Genomic DNA, 11,188 nt, shown 5'->3' with positions numbered 1-11,188 from the left:
TTGTGGACTACTTATTGCCACAAGGCTGTGGACTACTTATTGCCACAGTTCCAGTCTTTAGTATGGTTATGGAACTCGCAACTAGGATAACAGAGATTTACTTATAGTAATAATGAACCACATACTACATTTTATAGATAACCAAGATTCAGTTTACATCTTTTAGAAATGATAACCAACATTCAGGAAGGTATGGGACCTTCCTGGGAAATCTTGTACATAACCAGGTCTAACAGAATACATCTTTCACATTGAAAACCAACATACAGGAAAGCATGGGGCATTACTGGGTAATATGCACATAATCAGAAAAGTGTAACCAACCAAATAACATTACATTTTTTACACTAACTACCCTTCAGGAAAGTATGGGACTTTCCTGGGAATACACTGATACATTAAAGAAATAAAACAATGAATTGGATAACCAAACCATACTTTACTTTTGTGATACAACAATCAAATTTTAAGAAAATATGGGATTTTCTTGGTGTGTGTTACATTTTCAAAAACAGAAAGGAAACATAAACATTTTCACAAAACAAAACTGCTTATGAACTCACCAACATTATGCTGATTTTCAAACTGCTTGTGTTCTCAGGTCATCGATAGTACAGGTACCCGAAGACTTACTTGGTTCATGATCGTGTGCATGCAAGGCTCGTTCGTTTTGTTTATATCTATAATATGTATCACAACAGTATAAACTGTGTCTTTTGAAACAAATTGTAAAACTTTTAATATATGTAATGTAATGTTTGTTTCACTTTACTTACTATGTACATTGGATTTGATACTCAACGTGGAGTCAACCCCGGAAATGTTTCCGCCTATGTTTTTCGGGGTGTGACAGATTGCTATCAGAGCCCTTGTTTATAGTGAATAAAGTATACCAAACCTTACATGGTATAAAACTATAAACACTAAAGGGGTCTAAGTGCTCTGAAATAAAAGTATCTTCAGACTACAAGTATTTTCAAAAATATACAAGTATACCGAACCGTCGAGATTCGTATCTATCAGTAGAACAACACATAAGTAAATGGATGTTGTGTATTGCAGTTAAATCTGGGCAGTTATGTAGTCGTGTCTAGGGTCAATATAGCCTGGCCAACTATATTCATTCGAGACACGGCCAACATGTGCTTGGGAGTGATTGTGGTATGCGACATGCCTAAAACTTACCTTAATACCACAAACATCGAGCCAGTATCGTAACAAACCATGAAATACTATGGGAGTATTTCTCGAATAATCGTACATGTATAGACCCTGTCATTCCGTTAGCGATAGTATACTTGCTTCAATAACTCTTTCCTGCTTTACCGCTTAATTGGAATTAATACCTGTCATATCTCTCGATTCAGAGGACTTATCATCCTCTCTCTTTATTGATCTTATTAGATCAAGATGCCTCCCAGGAAGAGACCCAGCTCCAACAATCCCCCGCCACCTCCTCCTGAAATCGATCCCGTGTTATTTCAAACAGCTGTTACCGTCGCGGTGGCAGCTGCCATGTCCCAGCTAAATACCGGTGGTTCAGGAGGTAGTAATCAAAGTCAAGATGGTAATCAGGAACGCCGTAAGGAGGGTTCCTATAAGGACTTCATGAATGCGAAGCCTTCTTTCTTCAGTGGCACTGGTGGTGTCATTTCCTTATCCCGATGGTTCGAGAGAATCGAATCCATCTTCGAAATCTGTGCCTGTGATGAGTCCGATAAGGTCAAGTTCGCAGCTTGTACCTTCCTTGATAAAGCATTGACTTGGTGGAATGGCCGAGTCAAATCCTTAACTGAGCACGAGCTCTGGAACCTGAAGATGAAAGGTTCCGATATTACTGCCTACACTTCCTGATTTGATGATCTTGCCCTTTTCTGCCCTGGACTAGTCACCCCTGAAAGCAAAAAGATCGAGAGGTTTATTTGGGGGTTAACCAATCCGACCAAAGGTCATGTCTTAGCTGCTCGCCCAGATACTTATGATAGTGCTAAGACTTTAGCCCAAGCTATAATTCACCACATTAATGATGTTGAGGAAGCCACCACTGCTACCCCTGAGTCAACCAAAAGCAGTGGTGAGAAAAGAAAATTTTGGAAGAAGAAGAAGGGTCAATCTTCCGAAGGCTCCTCCAAAAGACAACAAACAGTAGCAGTTCATGCTGCTACTACCCCCGTAGCTGCTGCTTCTGTTGTGGGATCCACAGCTCCAACTCCTACCAGCCGATATGTTGGTAACCTCCCTCTTTGCGAAAAATGCAAGTATCACCACAACCCTGGTCCCTGTCGAGAACTATCCTGTACCAATTGTGGTAAGAAGGGACACACTGTTCGATACTGCAAAGCTCCGACTCAATCAGCAAATCAATCCTCTGGAACAGGCGTTGGTCAAGCCTGTTATAACTGTGGTGAGACCGGGCATTTTAAAAGGAACTGCCCCAAGAAGACTACTACTGGCAACGCCGGAAGGGTCCTTGCTATGGGACAGGAAGAAGCAGTTTCCGATCCCAATGTTGTCTCGGGTACGTTTCTTCTCGACAACTCGTATGCTAATATTCTTTTCGATTCGGGCGCTGAAAGAAGTTTTATTAGTCATGCATTCAAACATAACCTAAAACATGATTCCCAACCACTAACTGAAATGTTTACCATCGAAATGGCAAACGGAGAGAAAGAAAGTGCGAGTGAGGTATTCGTAGATTAAACTCTTACCTTAAACGACCATTCATTTCCTATCGATCTTATGCCCGTATCCATAAAGAGCTTTGATGTCATTATTGGCATGGATTGGTTGAGTCCCAATTATGCAGATATCCTTTGCTTCGAAAAAGCCATTTGTCTTAACCTTCCTTCGGGTCAAACTCTAGTGATCTATGGCGATAAACTCGGTTCCAACCTTCGTATCATTTCCTGCATCAATGCTCAGAAACTCCTGCAAAAGGAGTGTATTGCATTCTTAGCCCATGTAATCAATGAGAAACAAGAAGTTAAAGACCTCGCGAGCATCCCCGAGGTCTGTAATTTTCCTGATGTGTTTCCCGAAGAGCTTCCAGGAATCCCTCCTGAGCGTCAGGTCGAGTTCCGTATTGACCTAATTCCTGGGGCTACTCCTGTAGCGAAGTCTCCGTATCGCTTAGCTCCAGTAGAGATGCAAGAGCTATCCAGTCAACTTAACGAGCTGCTTAGCAAGGGATTCATTAGACCGAGTTCCTCACCCTGGGGAGCCCCGGTTTTGTTTGTCAAGAAGAAGGACGCATCCTTTCGTATGTGTATTGATTATCGTGAGCTAAACAAGTTGGCTGTCAAAAACCGATATCCTCTTCCTCGAATAGATGACCTTTTCGATCAACTCCAGGGAGCCAGTTACTTCTCTAAGATAGACCTTCGGTCAGGGTACCATCAGTTGTGAGTTCATGAAAGTGATGTGCCCAAAACAGCTTTTAGGACTCGATATGGACACTACGAGTTCGTAGTGATGCCCTTCGGCTTAACCAACGCACCGGCAGTGTTTATGGATCTGATGAACCGGGTGTGTCGTCCTTATTTGGATAAGTTTGTCATAGTATTCATCAATGACATACTCGTCTATTCCCGAAGTGAAGAAGACCACAAACAACACTTGAGGCTAGTGTTGGAGACCCTGCAATCCGAGAAGTTATACGCGAAGTTTTCAAAATGTGAGTTCTGGATACGGAAGGTAACTTTACTCGGTCACGTGGTAAGTGAGGAGGGTATTCATGTCGATCCTTCCAAGATTAAGGCAATAGAGAATTGGTCAGCACCGAAGACACCCACAGAAATCCGATAATTCTTGGGTCTCGCTGGCTATTATCGAAGGTTCATCCAAAAATTTTCCAGAATCGCCAAACCTCTAACCACTCTAACTCAGAAAGGTGTACCCTTTTGTTGGGGTGATAAACAAAAAACCGCATTTCAGACGTTAAAGAAAGCTTTGTGCAGCGCACCTGTCCTGTCCCTACCCGAAGGGACAGAGGACTTTGTTGTCTACTGCGATGCGTCTACTCAAGGTTTAGGCTGTGTGCTTATGCAGAGAGGAAAAGTAATCGCTTATGCCTCTAGGCAGTTGAAAGCACACGAGATCAAATATACCACACACGATTTGGAGCTAGGAGCCATAGTTTTTGCATTGAAGATTTGGAGGCATTACCTTTACGGAACCAAGTGCACGATCTTCACCGACCATAAGAGCCTGCAACATATTTTCGACCAAAAAGACTTGAACATGAGACAAAGGCGATGGGTAGAATTACTCAGTGATTATGAGTGTGAAATCCGTTACCATCCCGGCAAGGCCAATGTGGTAGCAGATGCCCTTAGCCGAAAGGAGTGTACCAGCAACAAGGTGAAGAGCCAGTCGATAACCATCCATTCCAACCTACCCATGCAAATCCGAGAAGCTCAGTTAGAAGCCCTGAAACCCGAGAACATGACAACTGAAGCTTTGAGAGGAATGGAAAAGAAACTTGAGATCAGAAGTGACGGAGCCCATTGTTTCATGGATCGGATTTGGATTCCCAAGTCCGAAGGATTTAGAGAGTTAGTCATGGAGGAGGCACACAGAACCATATACTCTCTTCACCCGGGCTCTGACAAGATGTACTTAGATCTCAAGAAACAATACTGGTGGCCAAATATGAAGGCTGAGATAGCTTCATTTGTGGGCAAGTGTCTGACTTGCGCCAAGGTAAAAGTCGAACACCAGAAACCCTCGGGTCTGCTCCAACAACCTGAAATACCTGGATGGAAATGGGAGATGATCACCATGGATTTCATCACCAAACTACCCAAGTGCTCGAGTGGGTATGATACCATTTGGGTGATTGTCGATCGTTTGACAAAATCAGCTCATTTCGTTCCAATCAAAGAATCATACAAGATGGAAAGACTCGCACGAATATATATTCAAGAGGTAGTCCGACTACACGGTGTACCTGCATCCATTATCTCTGATCGAGATAGAAGGTTTACTTCCCGATTTTGGCAGTCTCTCCAGAAAGCCCTTGGAACCCAAATAGACATGAGCACGACATACCATCCTCAGACCGACGGTCAAAGCGAGAGAACAATCCAAACCCTGGAGGACATGCTTAGGGCATGTGTCATTGACTTTGGAAAGTCGTGGGACGCACATCTACCAGTGATCGAATTCTCGTACAACAACAGTTACCACACCAGCATTAGGGCTGCCCCGTTTGAAGCCCTATACGGTCGCAAGTGCAGATCCCCTCTGTGCTGGGCCGACGTAAGAGATACACAGTTAGCCAAGAGTCGAATCCCCGACAGCGCACTTACTGGTCCTGAGATCATCCGTGAAACCACTGAGAAAATTATCCAAATCCGTGAACGACTAAAGGCCTCGCGTGATCGTCAGAAGAGTTACGCTGATAATCGTCGGAAACCACTAGAATTCCAGGTTGGGGACCGTGTTCTGTTGAAGGTCTCGCCCTGGAAAGGCACTGTACGCTTCGGTAAATGTGGGAAACTTAATCCGAGGTGCATTGGACCTTTTGAAATCATCGCCAGAGTTGGTCCGGTAGCCTATAAGTTTCATTTACCTCACGAACTTAGTAACATCCATCCCGTCTTTCATGTTTCAAACCTCAAGAAGTGCCTATCCGATGAAACCCTAGTGATTCCATTAGACGAGATTGAGATCGATGAAAACATCAACTTTGTGGAGGAACCAATCGAAATCATGGATCGAGAAGTCAAACGTATGAAACAGAGTCGCATCCCGTTGGTGAAGGTTCGCTGGAATGCCAAGCGGGGACCGGAGTTCACTTGGGAGCGAGAAGACTCGACGAAACAAAAATATCCACAACTCTTTCTAGGTCCATGATTTGTATATTTTTATCTTATTTTTTTTCTTCTTGAATTTCGGGACGAAATTCCCTCTAACGGGGAGATAATGTAACAACCCGAAATTTCATGTCACTTCTTGTACCACAACTTGTAATCCAATCCGATCAACCAGATGTCAATTTCAATTTCGTTTCCAATTTTGCCATTTTGGTAAGTCATTAGTTTATATTGACCTAAAATGACTTAATGGGTGTCTTAATACGTTTAGGAATCATTTTAACACCCCACTTTAGTGATTGGAATAATTATAGAATCGGCCATATCGAGTCACGACAATTTGGTCGGGTACGACCAAAAGCCTCACTTAACGTCGGTATCGGGTAGAATTATATTGTGTCCAATTCCCGAACACTATATAAAGTGTTTTAAGACTTCATTTGAAGCCTTTGGCCAATTTCTCACTAAACTTTCACAACCTCTCTCCTCAAGCTAGAATTAAGGTCCAAATCTCAAGTTTAAGGCTTCAAATCTTTAAGGTAACCTCCCTAGCATGTTATTCAACATCTTTAGCCTTCAAATTGATGAGTTAATTGAGTTTTGGGACCAAGAACATGATTTTACGGCCAAGGAGCAAGCTTGGGCCGTAAACTCCATTAAATGGGGTTTTTAAGCCAAATTACCCTTCCAAATCAAAGTTGGCACTTAGATATGACTATAAGGCTTCCAAATCTAGACTTAAAACAATTAAAACATGAATTATGAGGGACAAAAGAGAGTTTACGGCCAAGGTATGTTCTTGGGCCGTAAACTCCTCTTTAAGTGGGATTTAATGCCTTAAAACATGCCCAAATGCTTTGAAACTCAACCAATGGCCTTGTGGTAAAATCTAAATGCATCTAAAAATAGTTTAAGGGTTTGAAACATATCAAAAGTGTCATTTATAGGATTTTACGGCCTAGGAACACGCCCTTGGCCGTAAACTCATAAAACTATGTTAATGATGCATCAAATACACTCAAATGACTTGTATAAATTTCTAGAATCACATGTGATTGTTTTAAGCATCAAAAACTATCTTTTTCATGGGTAAAGGAGAGTTTACGGCCTTAGAACATACCTCTAGGCCGTAAACTCCAATAAGTGTGTTAAATGATGTTCTAAATTCATAACAAGGCTTGGAAAATTAACTAGAATCACATGTGATTGTCCTTTGAAGCTCAAATCAATTTTCCTTGGCCATAGGTGAGTTTACGACCGTAAACTCTTATGGGGTGGCCGTAAAATCCCAATTAAGTGTTAAAATTTCATTCCAAGTGTTCCAAGGCATTTTAGATAATCCATTCTAGCAATCCCCATGTCCATTTAAGCCCTTAAACCATCAAAATCACACCAACATGAGTTTACGGCCGTAAACTCATGTGTGGGTGTGTTTTGTGGTTGTAAACTCATTTAAATGTTTAATTATTGAGAGTAAGCTCAAGTCCCAAGTCCCTAGTGCCATTACACGTCCGAAGATATCACCCGGGTCACTCCAAACGCTCATTTTGAGGTGTTTAACCTCGTTGGAGTGTAATGTTCCATATGATTAGTGAATGTATCCCTAATTGTATATATATGGACATTATTTCATTTTACATAGGGTCATCGCGAGTAAATAATCCCCGAATCAACGTCTAGTATCCAAAACCAACACATTCCCGAGTCCGGTGAGTTCATACCCCTACCCTTTTTCACTGTTTTTCACTGTTTTCAGGGGGGGAACACAAGCAAAGTACAAGGGGTTTCGTGTACACAAAACTTATTTTCATGTGTGTACTTCACGTTTTATATGCTTTTAATATTGATTACACAACTGATAACGAGTTGAATACACATATTACTTAAACATTTATTTGTGAAATGAGTTTTATAAACTGTTATGTTTTATATATTTCACAAATGGTTTCCACATTTTATCAGTTAAAAGCATGACTTATAACACATGAATAATATATTTCGTACACTGTCTTGTCCTCGATAACATTCCACAGAGATACGCGAATGGAGGATTATCCTATTGTTACTAGTAAATTTGTTATTCCGTATGATTGGAGACACATCCTCGACAAACACTCCACAGAGATACGCGAGTGGAGGACTACACCCGTAACCAGAATCTCTGGAATTTAGAGAGCGTGACTTGAGTGTATAGATCTATAAGGGGTTGACTACCCCACACCTGGCTGCTAGTTACAGCCAAACCGAAATGGTTCAAGGGTGACGAAAGTCATAAGGATTGTGGACTACTTATTGCCACAAGGCTGTGGACTACTTATTGCCACAGGTCCAGTCTTTAGTATGGTTATGGAACTCGCAACTAGGATAACAGCGATTTACTTATAGTAATAATGAACCACATACTACATTTTACAGATAACCATGATTCAGTTTACATCTTTTACAAATGATAACCAACATTCAGGAAGGTATGGGACCTTCCTGGGAACTCTTGTACATAACCAGGTCTAACAGAATACATCTTTCACATTGAAAACCAACATACAGGAAAGCATGGGGCATTCCTGGGTAATATGCACATAATCAGAAAAGTGTAACCAACCAAATAACATTACATCTTTTACACTAACTACCCTTCAGGAAAGTATGGGACTTTCCTGGGAATACACTGATATATTAAAAAATAAAACAATGAATTGGATAACCAAACCATACTTTACTTTTGTGATACAACAATCAACTTTTAAGAAAATATGGGATTTTCTTGGTGTGTGTTACATTTTCAAAAACAGAAAGGAAACATAAACATTTTCACAAAACAAAACTGCTTATGAACTCACCAGCATTATGCTGATTTTCAAACTGCTTGTGTTCTCAGGTCATCGATAGTACAGGTACCCGAAGACTTACTTGGTTCATGATCGTGTGCGTGCAAGGCTTTTTGTTTATATCTATAATATGTATCAAAACTGTATAAATTGTGTCTTTTGAAACAAATTGTAAAACTTTTAATATATGTAATGTAATGTTTGTTTCACTTTACTTACTATGTACATTGGATTTGATACTCAACGTGGAGTCAACCCCGGAAATGTTTCCGCCTCTGTTTTTCAGGGTGTGACACAAATCACGACATGACTCTTATTGATCTTTCTTATTTCCTCATTGCTGTTGAATCAGAAATGTTTTGGCGCACTGGAAAAGTAAAAATTGGTGAAAGATCAAATTCTCAAATTCCATGGACATGGATAATGGTAACATTGGTAGTTCAAAAAAGATTTCTTTCCCCAATGGAAAGGCATCGACCTTGGTCAACCTAGTTGACCGAAAGGTAAAGGGAAAGGCTAAGTCTGTGAATGTCTCGTGTACCGTTCGCAAAGAGTCTATATGTTTTTATTGTCATGAGAAGGGACATTGGAAGCGAAGCTGCCCTGAATACCTAAAAGATTTGAAAGCAATTAGAGATAAAATGGTTGACTCTACTTCAGGTAAGTCCACTATCTAACTTTATTGAAGTTCCTAATTGTTGATTCCTATTACATGATGTGACTAGATTGCATGTTGATGTTTAGCAGGATCGAGCAAAAGGAAGCCTAAAAGAAGAGTGTGCTGAATCTGATCACGAAAATGGATTTCTATCGCATGGTTCGAGGATCAGATTTTTGAGCTACTACTTAGAAGTTATGATAGATTTCTAGGGAATATGTAATAGCATAGTTTCCATTTAAATTTTCATTGTACGGAATATTTTTCCGCATTTTATAAAGAAATAAAAGTTTTGTTTAGTTTATTTTATATTATATCCCCTTACAATGGCATTTATGGAAATATAATGTTTGTATGTTTCTAGCAATAATCGAAATATGAGTTTTATTCTCTTATTTGTGGTAGTGTCTGAATTTACCAAATGAGGAAAGGTTCTCATCACCCAAGTCTCAATTGGACTGAAACTTGGAATCATAGAAGATGTATTGTATGACGAATGAGAATTTTCGTCTTTGGAAAATTAAGACTAATTCCTTATGTGAACAAGGATAAGACTAAAGGGATCGAGTACACATGCTTGTGCACTGGTCAAGTCCACCATAAAGATTGATAAGACTATTCGTCATGATTTGCTAAAGCTTAGTAAATATGGTTATGCTTGTGAGTTTAAGTATAATTCTGAAGCATTGAAAACTTTTCAATGTGTGACAGAATGAATGGGAAAGAATCAAATTAGTCAGAAAGATAAAAGTTTCTTAAGTCTGAAAAGATGGGAGAGTACTTTAGTATCGTGTTTTATGATCATCTTAATGATTAAGATACCATATCACAAATTCATACTCTAAGGACATCTTAGTTCATTGTTATGACTAAGAAGAGGGGTCATGAATTGTTGGAATGGTTAAAATAAAAAACGTGAATCATACTTCGTTCCAAAACAACTCTATGAGTCATACTCAAAGATTGTAACATTGAGTGACATAAAGTAAGGTTTAAAACACTTATTAAATGTAGTGTAAATTGTTTTCTACTCCTGTACATTTGAAATTGGTAAGTTGTGATGTCTTGGATAAGACAAAGACCAACTAAGACCAATTGTGTGAAGTGTTTATCTTTATAAGAATCCGCACTATCCCTTGAATATTTATTTTGTCAAGGAATAGTCCTTGACTAGGGAAACTTATATGTCAAGAGGACAGTGGGAGTCTTAAAGATCCTGAAAGGATTTCAAGATTTAATCAAGAGTAAAACTTGAGTTTTATCACTAGCACACGACTTAAGGTTTGCAACCTATTAAGTTGACATAATTGTTGATTCTGTGAATGTTCCTAGTAAGTTGACTATGCATGTGAGTTCTATTAGTTCTAAACTGTTTGCATAACATCTTGGAAGCATTGGTGGGCCTTGTGCTAGCAGGTGACGAGAAATAAACATTTAACAAGTTCAATCCATGTAAGGCTGAATTTGTCACTAACCTTGTCTTGTGATTATGGTTTTGACAAATTCACATGGATAGGGACTACTACACCATAAAATCTAAGTGTCATAAGGTTTCTCTCCGATTAATGAGAATGATGGTGAGGAAACGCTTTCACTAAGTAGATTTTAAGTAGATAGCAATTGTGTTATTTGCGTTTTCAAAAGTCGTTAGTGGAGCATGAGTGGTTAACCGGCACACTAACATGGACTTGTGAGAAATGGAAAAAGGTATAAAAAATTGAGACTATGATTACGGCATCCCTTTTCATAGTTCTTGAAATTGTTTAGACACACATGTGAGCTATCTACGAAAGGGTGTATGAATCTAAATTTTAGAAGTGCAACCAATTTATGAATACATGTCAAAGCTAGTGGGAGCATAAGTGTTATGCTAATAATCATCATGT

This window comes from Lactuca serriola, chromosome 1 (assembly GCF_051521515.1).
Source record: "Lactuca serriola cultivar US96UC23 chromosome 1, Lser_US96UC23_V15, whole genome shotgun sequence".
NCBI lineage: Eukaryota > Viridiplantae > Streptophyta > Magnoliopsida > Asterales > Asteraceae > Lactuca > Lactuca serriola.
This window is presented reverse-complemented; position numbering follows the sequence as displayed.